Source organism: Toxorhynchites rutilus, chromosome 2 (genome assembly GCF_029784135.1).
Source record: "Toxorhynchites rutilus septentrionalis strain SRP chromosome 2, ASM2978413v1, whole genome shotgun sequence".
Lineage (NCBI taxonomy): Eukaryota > Metazoa > Arthropoda > Insecta > Diptera > Culicidae > Toxorhynchites > Toxorhynchites rutilus.
The window spans coordinates 112,852,184-112,868,974 of record NC_073745.1 but is presented as its reverse complement, the minus strand read 5'-3'; the positions used below and the strand labels follow the sequence as shown (position 1 = coordinate 112,868,974).

General features: G+C 38.6%; 1 protein-coding gene across 4 annotated transcripts in view; it reads right to left on the bottom strand.

Moving 5' to 3' along the window:
- Positions 1–2,866, bottom strand: part of LOC129769484 (somatostatin receptor type 2-like) — a 196,771-nt gene extending 193,905 nt beyond the window's left edge. For 3 of the 4 annotated variants that reach the window (XM_055771785.1, XM_055771784.1, XM_055771787.1), the window contains exon 1: positions 2,035–2,866. The gene's annotated coding sequence lies outside the window, so the exon portion shown is untranslated. The remainder of the gene's footprint in view (positions 1–2,034) is intronic. The other variant, XM_055771786.1, reaches the window with a different exon arrangement.
- Between the last annotated feature and the right edge of the window lie 13,925 nt (positions 2,867–16,791).

Sequence of the window (16,791 nt, the reverse complement as noted above, 5' to 3'; positions counted from 1 at the left end):
CATATTGGAGCCTTTAAAAATAAGATATGTTTTCTAAACTAATCAAAACCCCACTTGAATTACCATAATAGATACTATTACGATGATAGGCACTTCTAGTTTTGTTCTCTATAACGATGATTCCTTCGATAACGAAGCGACTTTGCAAAGAAGTTTATGATTTTTAGAAATCTTATCATAAAATTTGTCACATTCCAGAGCCATTTTCTGTTTGACAATTATCATAGCTTTAACGGTTTCAATATTAAATATTTACTCTTTCGTTATCCACATATTGTTCATCATAGAAAAAATACTTTCGACTCGTGCGGTATTATCAGGCTGACATAAAATATGATCAGTCAGCTTCACGAATTCCTCACACTGTAGAAATTTGTTTTCCATTTCTGACAAAAAATGCGCCCGATGTTTGCTCCACCTGTTTATCTAATGTATGTTAATTTATTTAATAATTTTTCACTCACCGAACGAAATGTTTTCATCTATATGAACAGGAAACTTTTTGCTATCGCTATTTTGAATCTCAGACCATCCCGGAAAGGAATTGAATAAAATCCATTTATTCTACTGTTTTCTTAAATAGCTTGAAAATATTTTTTCTGTAACTTGCATTAACTAGTGTTTTTAAAATAGTTTGAACCTCACTGGTCAAAAATACTTCATCCTATCTATGTTTAGAATTCTAAAAAAATAATGAACAATTAACAGCAACTCCAGCAACATTCTCCCTAAATAACGCCAATAAATGTTCGGAGGTAACTATCCGGTTTCTTGTTAAAAAAGCCACGGGTTTCCAAATATATCGCGTAGTACAACAATACATTTATCTTGTGAAAAAAATTAAATGCTATCTGTCAAAAATACTAAGCATTTCGATAGAAGGTCAGAGAGAATTGTGCGTCCCTACGCTCAGGCAATTTTGTGTAGTATTCATCGATCAAATCACAAAAACTTTTCAATTATTCTACATGAATTCGACGACACTGAGCATAATTTCAAATCTAAATTCCAATCAGATGTTCATTCGAATAAATGTGTTGAAAATAATGACATTGGAATAAGTATTTTTCTGTTCTATACTTTAGACTCAAAATACGGTACAGTTTGATAAAAAGACGGGACAATCAATATAGGTCGAGAAAACGGTACTGTTCCGTTAAAAACGGTACGTTTGGTCAGCCTTATTATATGATAATGAGAATTGACCGTGCTTGTGGCAAACCAAGAGCCTTGCTCTCCTTTTCAAGCTGGTTAGTTAGTTTCCGTGAAATAATTTAAAATATTGAATACATCATCTCTTGTTTTAATACTTAAAATCTAATAACAGCGCTAGATAGTCTCAGTTTTTTAAAGATACATAACCCCAGACTTATGCACAGTGATTTGTATCCTCAAATCGGTTGTTTCCTCAAATTGATAAAAATCCCAGAAAAACCGTAAAAGCTTCAAATGATGTTGATACATGTCATGAGCTGTGTAGCGCGCTGATTCTCGCTATTGGATTATTCTGTGTGCGTATTATTTCACCTGAAGAAACAACCGAAAACAACGAATCTTAGCTCGAATTATAGTCACCATCCATAACTTCTCTCTATATCTACATAGTCCAAGCACGAGTGAATAAAAATTGCATTTCGTTTTACCGTTGCTTTGTTTGGTTTTTGTCGTATTCTTCGTTCTCGGTACACTTGGGGATTTACATCCTTGCACAAAACGCGGACAACAATAAGTTTCCCTGCAATCAGTTGATTTATGACTGAACTTCCAGCACGCTGAAAGCATCTTATTATGCTAATGGTTCAAATAGGTACTTTGCATCTTACTCGACCTACATTAGCATTACGGGTTTTACGAGGAATTCAAGGCAGAGCTGCCACAATCTTAGCAACGACGTAATGCGGGTTCTTTCTTTCTGGACATGTTTCTGTTCTAGTTACTGTTACCATTGTAACCTTTGTTCATGGACACTAACAATTCCCAAATGTGCGATTATTTGTAGCAAAAGTTATAGTTATAATTTCGTAAACTACTTACTTGGCGTCCAACCATGACGATCTGCTAAATAATAAGTTCAAAATTTGCTACCGTAAATGAGCCAACGAACACTGCTAACCCCCTTTCGCACCATAAACGTGAGATCACTTTCTGCTCCACACCATTTGCTAAATGCAATTATTTGATTGAATTGGTTCCCCTTTCCGGATTTCTGCTGCCTAGAAGATAGCACAACTTCTACACATTAGCACAGTCACACTCCGTTTGATAATTCAACTGAACCGCAAACAGTCCCTGTTCCATACGGCAACGGGTAATTACCACCAGCAGCAGTGGCAAACATGGGAGGACAGACCGAAACACTCCCCTATTTCAATTTCACTTTTTCCCAACTTGCTGAAAAACGATCCTCGGCGAATGGCACAACTTTTCTTCATTTTTTGCACTATCGTACTTTTTTAATCATTCCTAAGACTAAATGCAAATATCTTCCCACCGTCCCGAGGAAACAGCTGCCAGCCAGTAAAAAACTATATCTTCACCGCCTCGTCAATTTTTCCCGTACATCCGGTTGGACTTCTCCGTGCGCTCACCACAGAAGGTTGTCCGAGTACCAACCGGAGTGACACACTGCAATCTCTGTTCTCCTGCTTTTTTTCTTTTTTCACGCGGAAGTTGAACGATTTAATCACAACGGATGAAAAACACTCCAAAGGTCCAAGTCGGTCCCAAAGTCGAATCGAAGGAACAAAGTGAAATACTACTCGGCCGCCGCTCGGAAGCACACCAGCCACGAGACAAGTGCGAAACGTTAATGAGATTTTACGCCCTGAACTTGAGTTTATGAACCGGCTTCGCGAACGGCAGCATCATAACTGTCGGTTCATGAAATATGCTACGGGATGGTAAACAACAATGCTCATACGGGCGCCAGCACCAGAAAACTGTGGGAGTGTGCGCTCGTGGCGAAACGACCACACTCCCGGAACAGTTCTTCGCGTGGCAAGAGAGTTCATCCCGCGTGTGAGAGTTACCCAGGTTCAACGCCACGCGGTTCGCCAGAGACGAAGGTGACTCTCACGGTGTGAGTGACCAAATGTTTACGGAAAATGAGAACCAATCGCACGAGGCATGGCTCTGGCGCTTTTCTCTTACGTACGCAACGGAGAGGACGCGGGGTGGCCAGTGGCAATGAGCTGGAAGGCCGACCGGCGTCTTACTATCACCGTTGCGACGCGGCCTCAATCATAGGGCCCGAGCCTAGTGGAATAACAAAATGTTCTGTTTTCAGCACATAAAATGTACATCAGAAAATATAACTCATGCTTATCACGAATTTACGATATATATAAAAAAAATTGTGCATGTTATGAATTTATTTTGATGGACTTAATCAAATCCGAAAATGCACTATTCTTTTTCGAGATATTGAAACTGTACACTATAAATGTTTGTATACAATTGGCCAACGAAGTTTAACAGAGGTCCATAATATACAGTCATCGACAAAATAATACGCCCACCCATTTTTAGTGCAACAAACACATTTAAAAAATCACAAAGATACAAAAGAAACACTTGTTGTTTTATTTTATACTAGCTGACCCGGCAAACTTCGTCCCGCCCAAAATTTATTTTTTCGCTATCACATCCACGTTTGCTTACCAAGCGCACGTTCATGGGTTCAATCGCAGAACTGTTCATTGATTGATCTTCTAATCTACCTTTTAAAATTATTTTTTACTACAAAAATTCAGTACTTCTACCAAAACTCGACATTATAATATCAATTTATTTTCAGACACAATTCTCGTTCAAGATTTTTCATCCACTTGCAAATAATATATTTCTCCCTTACATGGAATAAATGTTTGATACAGAAAATATGATATAATGAAGACAGCCCTAAATCGGACAATTCCTTTCTCGAGTTTTGCTCTTAACAACACATTCGGTGATCCATTTTTATTCATATAGATAGAAGACGAAATAGGAGTGCGTTTTATCGCATTGAAATCCACTTTCGAACAAAGATCAATTTCGTTACCGCAAACATCAAATGAACTAACAACGCTTGTCAATATGTAATTGTAGAACACATGCGAATTGAATTTTCGAATTTTCCCATTTCCTTCAGAGTTTTCCGAAAATTTTCAATTGTCATGTTTAGTTGAAATACGTTCGGTTGAAATATGTGCATTATTTTTATGGGACCCCCTCTCCTTTTCAGAGGAGGAAGGGGTGTCATACCATCATAGAAACACTTTTCCCGTACCTTAAAACATTCACATCCCAAATTTGGCTCCATTTGCTTGATTAGTTTTCGAGTTATGCAGAAGTTTGTCTTTCATTTGTATGGCAGCCCCTCTTTAGAGAGGGGGAGGAGTGTCGAGCTACCATATAAACCAGGGGTTCTCAAAGCATTCGATATCGACCCCTTGGGGTCGATATTGGTTTCTCAGGAGTCGACACAAATGAAAATTTATTGGTCGACGAGGTCTACAAATTGACCCCCATTAATTAATCCCTTCGCGTACGATTTAATTTTCGAAAGATCGGACCAAATGCAATATCTTCGATATGTCACGCATCGAATAATTTCACTATTCTACTGCGCGTCTTAGCGCCTTGTGATATGATGCGCACCACGAGAGAGACTCTATGTTGTACGTGAAAGGATTAACACAAGTACTTGTTGGAAACTTTTAAGATACACTTTAAGCTGTGTTACGTGATCCAACTTGATTTCTAGTAGAATGTATAATTGTTGTACTTTTCACAAATTCGACAAATAGATGATAAGTTCGTATTAGACGTCAAATTTGGCAAGTGCATTTAGCATTTGCGTTCTGAAATTTGTTGGAACTTGAACACACTCATTTACTAATTTGATTCAAGAGATTACATTAGTAGAAACAGAAAGATCATCAGTTCATTTCATAACACTGTTCACTATTTTTTTAAAAATCAGGAGACGTAAGAGAAAACCGTAAAAACGGCATTTTTTCTCTTCAAACGGCCGCCATTTTATCCAAAAAAAATGTGTTTGAATTTGAATTGAAATTGTTTTGAAATTCTGCGATAGCGGAATTTTTCGTGATTCAGATTTTGATTTTCGAAATCAAAATCTTTGTTCGATTTTAATTTGATATATTAGATTGGGGAAAAGGAATCCAATATTTTTGGGTGAAATTCAAAACTATTTTTAATATGCGTCGGGTTGTCCGATTTGGGTCAAATATGCACCGTTTTGTTGCAAAATTTGTTGCTATTCGTAATAGCAATAGATTTTTACAATCTTCTCGTCATCTCAATTTCTTAGCACTCTGGAAATTTTGCATTGCGTGGAAAAGGTGATAATCGCTTGGTGCAGGGTCCGGACTACATGGTGGATGCATAAAAACAAACAGCAAAAGATTTTTTTTAGTGTGAAATGTCACCTTTACAACGGGCCTATACCTGAAATTATATGATAGATATTACGCAATATATTGATCACTAAAACCAGCAATCGAGAAAATAATGGATAACTTTTCCCCCAACCTAATATAATTTGTTTTAATTCCATTTTAAATCGATGATAAAATATTCTTTGTTTTATTTTTCGGAGCTCCAAAAACGTCCGAAACTCGTGCCTCTACACCCCTGAATACCCCCTTAAAAGACCTCTCAAAGCGGCATAAATTTGCCTTATAAAAGGCTCAATTTACATAACAAAAAGTGCCATATATAGTGGACATCCTTGTCGCACCGATCTATCTATCTTCATATCATCGGTTAAGTAGCCATTCACTAAAATCATCGAAGAAGCACTAGAGTGAAACTTTCGTATAATTCTGATAACTTGATCTGGTATACCAAGCTTCTCAAGAATTTTCCACAAACGATGGTGATTAACACCCTCAAAAGCTTTCTCTAGTCTAAATTGAGTAATGCAAATTTCATTATATTAGATTGCTGCGCTTTGGTAACTAAACTACGTATCACATCCAAGTTATCTATACAAGACAGCCCCGATACTACTGCTGATTGACCTTCTTCAATGACTTCATTAGTACCTTCCGAAATACGATTGGCTATGATCATGGTAAAAATCTCATAGTCTGTGTTTAAAAGAATGCTGACCTAAAATCTTTAAGGACATTCGATTTTCCAAATTTCGTTAGAAAGGTAACGATTCCACTTGAAAAGTTTTCCATTGGTGCCACCGAGTATTAAAAAAAAACCGTTGAATAATCGTACACCCAAAATTGATTTTAGCACATGTTTTGGCATCCCGATTTATTACATTAAATGAGCCTGAAAATAACAGAAAATGTGCTACTCTCAAATACTGGTATAGCATTTGTATAATATTTATGGTATAGCAATATAAGATCAATATGAGCTAGCTAAACAAGAGACACATTGTAAATAAGCATGCATTTTCGCATACTTTGCCACATACACGGCCCAGACCGAGAAGGATATAGATTCACCTTTATGCTCTCCTTTTTGCTTTCAGAAAAAACTATACAAATTCATTTCACAATGAGGTATAATATTATCACGCGTTCATACAACAACACCAGAAGCTATGCGGATAGCGTGGTCGTGTTGCATTCCAACTGGCCTTGGTTCAATCCCCGTTGACAACGTTTGCACTTTTTTTTTGGGTGCAATCCCAAGCTGACGTTCAGTCTGAGAGGAACAGATGTCTGCTCCCATACATACAAACATTTTAAAGCATTTGAAAAAGGTGCTTTTATTTGTTCATTTTACCCTTCAGCACACGAAAAAGCATATTGTCTGCCGAAGATGAAATGTTTTCTGCCAACGCTAGTTTGGGTGTAGAAGTTCTTGTTTCATTGAATCCAAATGAAGCATGTAAAATTCACAAGTCACTCCATCTGGACCACGAGATTTCCTTTTCGTCGCATCTTTTATTGTTTTCAATAGCTCTTTCTCGCTAATTCGTTCTATCTCTTATAATCAGATCAAAGGACTTCCTCGCATAGTTCAAAGCAGCGCAATTAGTGTTCAAAATTGAATTTTCGCTAAACAAGCTTTGATAATGGTCAAAAAAATTTTTTTCAATTCACCTTGTTTTGTTATCATTCCATTACTTCCTTTCAAAGTTTATAAATTTGAGTTCAACTTCCGTTTATTCATTTTTCACACATGATAAAGTCCAAGTTTCTCATTTTCCACCAAGGATGTTGGCTGTAAACATCAAGCATAGCTTATCAATCTGTCTTCTTCAATTAACAAAATTTTTGCCTTCACAATACTGTTCACCGTTTCTTTGCCTGTCGCTTGATTTTTTCAACTTTGTTTTCCATGCGTCCTTCCTGCGCCTAATTCCATATTTAATAAAAAGGCCTTTGTTTATAAAATTATTAGATTTTTCATTTCACATCATAAGACCACTATTCACTGAAATCTACACCCAAAATCTTTTTTAGCAAATGTTTTGCCATCCCGATTTATTACATTGAATAAGCCTAAAAATAACAGAAAATGTCATGACTCTCAAATACTGGTTGTTCCGTCTGCTGAGAACTGCAGGATGGACTGTATAAGTTTTGTTCAACAAGTGCATGGAGGGAACCCTCGTGTTCCTCACGCCTTCTTTCTCTTTTGAAAATATTTCAAAATTCTTCATAGAATGCGGATTTGAGCAAACAAAGTAAAACATGGTGGTTTATACTATTCACACTGTATGCATTTCGCTCATTTCACAAAATTTTATTTACAAAAACTAAAATTGGGTTATATCAGTGATATAACCGCAAGGTGGATGCAGGACTAACGTTGGCCTAACAATCAATAAGTAACAAGCATCTTAGACATTTCATCTTTCGAATAAAGTGATTATCATACCACTTCGTTGATAATCATCGTTTATATTAACGCTTGAGAAGGAATAGATTCCTCCTTGGAATTACACAGCAAAAATAACCCCCTTCCCAACAATTGAAAACGACGATCGATTGCGGCATTGGTAAACAAATAATTTTATTATGCTGCTTTCATCAATATAATTTTTTCGATATAGTGCAATATTCGCTATACCATATCGAATATTTCGTATTCTTCACTGTCAAATCCATCATCAACGGCACCCATCGGTATCGAATTATCATCGACACCTCGATTTTCCCTAAATGCTCCTTTCAGTTCGGCTGCAGAAACGAAATGGAATTGGAAGAGAACAGCATAAAGCATAGGCGTGTGAGCGGTACCTTCCGCATCTTACATCGCAATTCAATTGAATGGATTTCCGACGGTGCACTAACTTATATGCTGATTTATGTGATTTCAATACCCTGTTTCCAAGGAATTTTAAAGCTATTGAAACGAGTTTTCGGGCCAATAATCAACAATCATATATCTCTTGGACTATTTGTTTTTTCAATTAAATGATTATCATACCACTCCGTTCAGCTGGCAAAGAGGTATTAACGTTCAAAACCTTGACCTCCAAGCGTCACTCTCTAATTTTAAAAACTTTGAACTTACACCCGGTGCAGAAATGAAAAACGTAGTCCTACGTCAATACAAAATATTTACACTGGTGCGCAAGCGTTCGCTCTGCTGCTGCTGATATTGTCATTCGTGCTGTTCTCGCGATAGCTATGAGTCTGATGTTATTCTTATTGTTTCTTCTATCCCACAGTTGCTGCTTATTTTTCGACTTCTCCGTGTACACCAACTTTTTCACGATCTCCATAGGTTCTGTATAGGGTTCAGATCCGGTGACTACGCTGGCCACTCCATGATGTCGATTTTGTTATCCTGGAGCCACTTTTTGACGATCTTGGCGGTGTGCTTCGGATCGTTATTCTGTATGAACTGCCATTTCAGGGACATCTCCCACTCGGCGTGTGGCAGCATAACATGCCTTAGGATTTGGGCGTAGAGGTACTGATCCATGATCTTATCCACCCAGTACAGGGGGCCAACCCCGTAACAGGAGGAGCACCTCCCACCATAATGTTTCTTCCTTCATGCTTGAATGTCTTCGTGATATACTGTGGCATGTAAGCGCAGTTTATTGGGTGATGGACTCAAGTTTTTTCCGTCCGAGCCGATGAGGTTTACCTTCGTCTCATCCGACCACAATATTTTTCGCCACTGGTTTTCCTTCTCCTGACCGACCGATCTGACCTGACCGACCTAACCGACCGACTAATCGAAGTTGTCTTCCGGGAACTTCAGCCGCGTCTTCAGATGCTTCGGCGTCAGCATCGGGGCCTTCCGAGGGCTTTCACCGCCTATTCCCTACTCCACCAGTCGTCGCTAAACTGTCCGGAAACTCACGTATATACAGCCACTCCAACCCAAACCGATATAGTGGTTCTCAAATTTTCGCGAAAATTGGTAGTTTTGTTCCTTACCCGTATTTAGGATGCCCATTTCCATTTTAGATTGGTTCGGACAATTAACCTTTTCCCCATTTTTTCCAAAAAAATTCTTTTTTGTCATGGAACTACGTCTACCTAAACCTAAACACAAATGACGCAGGAAAAAATTAAGATTTCGAATGCTTAAAACTCGAACATTTATTGCTAGATCGGAAAGATGTTTGCATCAATTGATAGGAAATTTATCTTCGCATCCATAAAAATAAATAAAATGTTATTTTTGTTTAGATGAACAATTGAATAAATGTGAAATATCAAGCGTTATCTGAACGCCCAAACTACCACGTTTGGATTGGTCCGATTTACGGTTTCCCCGACACAGACTTTAAATCCAAGGCGCATGGTCGAAATCGGCATTGCAAATACATTCAAGTTGGGGGTACTTTTGTTCCCACCGGAATATGTTTCCCTAACGCAGACTTCTAAACTAAAGTGGCATTGCAAATATATACAAGTGAAGTACGTACACGTGAGAGTTGAGATGGACAAAACAGTTCACTTTGATGAACGGTTCAGTCACTAACCATTCATCTAAGTAAATCAGTTCTTATGAACCGTTCTTTCGCTCTTTCGTTCAGCGGTATTAAAACAGCATAGAATGTTAGCTGGAACCCAACATCAATAACAGCTATTCATTGATATCATTGAATTGGATAGGAGATTTTTTTTATTTGTATGGGATTTACATTTTTGAAACTTAGTGGAGAGAGATAAGGTGCTTCTTCTTTAAAAGTCGCCAACTTTATGTGAAAATATGTTTATCGGCCGACAATAGTACAGGGTTTTCCATTTCGGGCTTCCGAAATTATACAGCCCTACGCTGACAACCGTTTGACATAGCTGTCAACCAACGCGTCATATCGTTAGTTGAATGTCTGCCATTTTACAATATGGATCGTTTTAGCATCGCACAACGTGTTAATTTTGATAATTATACTAAAAAAATGATGAAAAACCGGCAAATGTTTTTTTATGAGCATGCGTAAATTCGAACAAACTGGATCCGTAGCGGATATTGTGAAACCTGTGCATCATCGTAATGTGCGTTCGGCCGAAAATATTGCTGCTGTTGGTGCCAGTGTGGAGGATGACCCGAATGTTTCGATTCCACGGCGTGCTCAGCAATTGGGCTTGTCAAACACATCATTGTGGCGAATTTTGCATTTGGACTTGCACCTACATCCATATAAAGTCCAACTGGTACAAAAATTAGAGCGTGGTGACCATGGAATGCGTCGGGCATACGTCGATTGGGTGAACGAACAACAGCAGCAAAATGGTGAATTTTCGCATAAAATTTTCTTCAGCGATGAGGCACATTTCGAGCTCGGTGGCTATGTGAACACCCAAAATTTCCGTATATGGGGCTCAGAAAATCCACACGTGATTGTTGAGAGGCCATTGCATCCGCCAAAAGTCACTGTTTGGTGCGCATTATGGTCTGGTGGAGTCATCGGGCCGTATTTCTTTGAAAATGAGGACGGCGAGACGGTAACTGTGAATGGTGAGCGATATGGCCGCATGTAACCGATTGTTTTTACCACAAATTGAAGATATGGATACGGATGACATGTGGTTTCAGCAGGACGGCGCCACGTGCCACACAACACGACCGAACATGGCCATATTACGAACGAAATTTGACGCATAATTTCGCGATTTGGTGATGCCAATTGGCCTTCCAGATCATGCGATTTGAACCCGCTAGACTTTTTTTGTGGGGTTATGCGAAAGACCGTGTCTATGTTAACTCTCCGCAAACTCTTGAACATTTGAAAGACAACATTCGTGAAGTTATGACCGAGATATCGCCCCATATGTGCCGAAAAGTCATCGAAAATTACCTGTTCCGGATCAAGGTGTGCGAGGAAGCCCTAGGTAGACATTTGAATGATGTTGTATTTCACACATAATGTCATAAACTAAACTTTAATTTGAAATAAAAGTTTCATCGAAATTCGAATTCTAAGTGTGTTTTATTTCAATTTACTTTCGGAATTTAAAGTTGGAAAACCCTGTATATGTAATAATTTGATGCGTACAAAATATGTGCAATTTTTCATATTTTCAGGTTCCATGTAAGATCATGTTTTATAATGGTTCATTCAGAGAATAAATACATTAGCGATTTTTTTAAATTTTCACTAACAATCAATCATACAAATAATCACGATTACACGTACACGGAATAGGCCAACCAATGAATTGAAAGCAACGAAAAAACTCTTTTTTCAACTTGCCATCACTAGGAGATTTTATGTTATGAATCGCCCCAGCTTCCTCCAGATTTTTTTATGATAAAGTATATAAATGCTACGCGGAATTAAAAAAATTCAAGAAATTGGAAAAAATATAGCTTTGCCTTCAAAACTTCTAAAATCTAATTTCATTATAAACCCAAAATTGATCGTAAATGACAATATCGTTTTATTTTTCTTACAAAACGTTCTCGTTATATTATATTTATACATTCCGTCCAGCGCAAATCAGTTCAACTGCACTCGTTCGTTCGCAAACACTTCGTTATCAAACAGTTCTTTTCTATACAGTTCATTCGTAAACAGTTTGTTCACAAACAGTTCACTCTCAATCAGTTCGTTCTCAAACAGTTCTTCCCTATACAATTCACTCGCAAACAGTTCGTTCTGAATCAGTACGTTCACAAACAATTCACTCATAATCAATCTGCTCTCAAACAGTTCGTTCACAAACCGTTCGCTCGCAATCAGTTCGTGGAGAGATCTACAAATCTTTAAAAAGGAACGACCGTTTGTTCACTCTTTTTGGCGAACTAGTTCTTTCGTATCGTTCGTGAACGGTGTGCCCATCTCTACATGAGAGATGCAATAATTTCAGGGGGGGCTGTTAAATACAATCGTTTGACAATTCTTCCGTTCTCATATTTCGATAGTACTAGTCATCATACGAAACATAAAACGTTAATAACTCAAAAAGTTGAAATAACGAATGTAACGTTTTCCCGTTGTTATAAATGAAAATTAATGAAAAAAATAAACGAATCAATTATAGCAACCAGTGCGGAATTAATAATACGCAATGCCATCTATGCGTCGTAATTCCCAACTATTTCTTTGGGATCCAGCTCCTCTCAAATAATTGCAAACGAGAAGGGAATATTCGGCGAATTTCTTTGCAAGAAATTTTACGGGCGGATATCAATAGCCACTTGGCATACTGCAGCTAGGACCTGTAATTTTTGGAATTCTCGGCCATTTCGTTTGCGGAGCGGTCAGAGAGCGGAACGTTTTTCTGTTCAAAGTGCGAAAAGTACAAAGAGGTACTTAAGTGAAATATTATTTCTGAAGAAATAAAAGAAGTGTAATTATTTTTATTTGCTGTAAATAAATTTTACAAGTTACAGTAACTGTTACAAAGATAGTTCATTATAAAGTTTCGCTATTTTAACGTTGTTTTTGGAGAACATAGGTAAATTATAATCCTTCCCAACCTAACCCAACACTGTAATCAAACAAACGTTTCCATTATACAGATAGCCTGTTCAAAAAGCAGCAAATCCGGGATTCTGGATCTGCCAATCATCCGGAATAATTTCCTGAGGATTTCTTATCCGCAACGAACGGACGAAACGGTAAAAACCCTGCGCGCAGGTAGGTTACAATTTAAACGCATGGTCATCGCGTAGGAAACGTTACGCTACGTTACGCTTATTTCACGATTCATGAACAGTGTTGAGAAGAGAGAAGTTTTTCGAGCGAAGAATGAGAGTAGGGAAATAGGAAAACATGTGAGGAGAGAAAATTAGTGAATATATTATGAATAGGGTTACAAAAGAGTTTTTTTATTTCAATTAAATAATATTTTGACGTAGGACTACGTCTAACCGGAAGATATAGAGGGTGAAATGGAAATCTAGGCACTGAACAAGTAGGAAAAAATGCAAGATTTGGAACGCTTATAACTCGAGCATTTCTCAATAGATCGCAAAGGTTTTTGCATCAATTGATAGGAAATATATCTACGCATCTATCATAACGAATAACATTTCATTTTTCTTGAGATAAATAATTGAATAATTGTGAAATATCAAGCATTGTCAAAATGCACTATGTGCCCATTTTTGATTGGTCCATTTTGTGCTCCTCAAATCGTACCGACCAAAACGGGCAACCAGAGCAGCAGCGAAATAGAATGAAGCACGATTGGAAAGGAAAAAGAAAAAAATGAACGAAACATTGGTCGCAGTCTCACACATGCGTAATTCTCGAGCCAGCCAGTCAGCTTAAAAATCCCCGCTCCGCTGCCGTAACGATCATTCTTTGTGTGGACACCGACTGGACAACATCGTTGCTGGACGGGCTGGACGGCGAGGGATCGAGTGCCTTTCTCAAGGCAAGAGGGTGGAGGTGGTAGCGCTGGAGTAAAGTAGAGTACAGTTTTCAAAGGGCCTTTCTCAAGGCTAGAGACGAATGAATTGCAAAAGTTTAAAGTCTCTATAATACAATACCTTCCGTAACGATCATTCTCATTCAAACCGTACACCACATCGGTTCGCATCACAACACATCAACAAACCAACCCAAGCAGCCATGTCTGGACATGGTAAAGGAGGAAAAGTGAAGGGAAAGGCAAAATCCCGCTCGAACCTTGATCTGGAGTTCCCGCTCGTGTTGATCTGTAGTTCCCCGCAAGGGTAGCTAGGCCGAGCGCGTTAGTACCAGTGCACCAGTCCACCTAGCCGGCGTTATATAGTTTCGGAAGTGATCGAGTTGGCTGATGAAGCTGCTCGCGACGATAAGAAAAACCGCATTCAGAACAGAACACATCAAGACAACAACAGGCAGTTGCAGCGAGTGGCGATTGGCAAACGCAATCGCAAAACGGCATCAGGTAGCAGAAGAAAAAAGATTGTTCTTCACACAAACTGCTTTGGTGGCAAATCCAGAACAAGGCGGCATCGAGGGCGTTCGAAATGGTTTTTTTTTCAAAACCACGAGTACTAAGTTTTCTAAATTGGAACCATTCCATAAAACATGGCGCTTTTCAGGGCCATTAAACCTTCCAAAAAAGAGTTTAGGAAATACAGTTCAATGCTTTCTAAAACAATATCCCAAATAATAATAAAACACAAATTTATTTTTTCATAATTTGTTTGCCAGGATATGATGAGTATGTGAATTTGGCAGTTGTTCTGAGCTTATTGATTTTCACCAATTCTTAAATTGCTTCTAGATTGAAAGTACAGTAATTTACACTTATCTCGACATTTAGCTAATTGGACGGACCTGTAATGCGACATATTTAGTTGGACATTTTTGTAAACATAGGGTTCGGGGTCCAAATTATGACCCCACATTGAAAGTCGACACTGTACCACTGTCATCGCAAATGTTCAATTACAGGTTAAAATTACCTCCAATCCGATACTGAGTAGTGGTAATGCGACGTGCCATTGAATGTAATTTACAATTTACTGTAAAATATGTCACAAGCTGGATGGGAAGAAAATTTCCAACTGTGAAAGCTGTGGCGAGTGGCAAATGCAATCGCTAAACAGAAAGGTTTAGCCGAACAAGATGGGGATATCGAGTGATAACTAAACAATAAACTCTTTAGATTGAAGATAATTTTGTGATCCTGAAAAGGACCCTTTTTAGCCTGCATGTGAATCCAACGAGCGAACAAATCGTAATGAATGTATTTTTTTGCCATCGCTCCCTTTTAACGCTCATTCGTTCGGCTCGTTGGACTCGCCCCTCTGACTGAGTCTGCCGATTTGTCTCTATCGGGTGAGTGTGTACCGCTAGAGTATAAAACACGCGGACCCCAAAAAAATATCTCAAGGTTTAACCTAACAAGATGGGAATATCGAGTGATAACAAAAACACAACACCAAAGGTTCTTTTCAGAACCATCAACATATTCATAAAGAGTAAACAGTAAACTAATCAATTTTTCAGGTAGATAGGTAGGTATTCACGTAGAAGAAAATAAAATAATATATTTAAAATATATATTTAACAAAAGCTGTCCCCTTTGTATAGTCCTACGTCACTCCGGTTATGTCCCCGACATTACCCACCCGTCTTTTATTCCAGTTGAATTTTATTCGGGATTTTTCCTGGTTGATCCCTCTCCTAAAGTTCGAATATCGAAACGAAAAGTTTTCCGAAAATTTAGGTTTGCGCGAAAATCGTATCGAATTCAGGAACAAAGTTTTTGCAGGGAGGTTCGCGTGGGTTCATAACCTTTTCCCTATATCGTGCGTGGTCGTTCGAGGCTAGCTTGACCCTGAGAGGATACATAGTTAGTCGGGCAAATAGTCTCCCTTCTGGGCAGACTTCCTGTGCGTGCGCTTTATTTTCGAGAGACGAGTATCGATTTTCTCTTCCTCACAACCGTTCCATGTGCAAGCGATGAGATCGGGCTTTAGCACGCGAGCTTGGGATTAGCTCTTTCTCTTTTCTTTCGTAAAATATTGAGAGGTTTTCAGACTTCCTGTGCGCGAGTTAAACATCTATGCAGTTCGGGTCACAAAATAACTCTGCCTCTTTATTTCTTGTCTGAGTTTAAAAAGGTACAGTTCGTTTTCAAATGTAGATTATTTATGCTAAACAAAGTGGCCTATTGTCCTGGATCGGTCTGAGAATGAAAAACAACACATGTTTGTAAACACATGCTGCCCAAAATCAGTAATGCTAACATCAGCATGTGGTGCGTCGCGTCGCTGGCTCGGTGGTGGTTGGTGACTCGGTGCATGTTGGTGGTCCGGGTTGTTGATGTTTTCAACATGTGGTACGTCATGCCGCTGGTGTAAGAATGTAGGTGATCGGGATCGTTGCTAACTCGCGCGCTGCTAAATTTCGAGAGACGAGTATTGATTTTCTCCGACTTTTTCTCTGACTTTCTCCGTACAATTACCGGCACATGGTGGGGAGCCCATCCCGAAGATCTTATAATGTTGTATCGAACAACTATTCTCTCAGTGATGGAGTATGGCAGTTTCTGTTTTCAATCAGCTGCCAAAACACATCTCATTAAACTCGAGCGAATTCAGTATCTTTGTCTCCGTATTGCGTTGGGATGTATGCCCTCAACGCATACCATGAGTCTCAAGGTTTTGGCAGGCGTACTCCCACTAAAAGATCGCTTCAGTTTATTATCTCTTCGGTTCCTCATCCGGTGTAAGATTATGAACCCATTGGTGATCGGAAATTTTGAGCAGCTTATCGAGCTAAATTTTCATTCAGGATTCATGAGCTCATATCATGAATTCATCTCCATACAGGTTGATCCTTCTTCGTATACTCCCAACCGTGTTTGTTTTCCTGACTACATCAATTCCTCTGTACATTTTGATCTGTTCATGAAGGAGAAAATCCATGGAATTCCAGATTATCATCGATCGGGG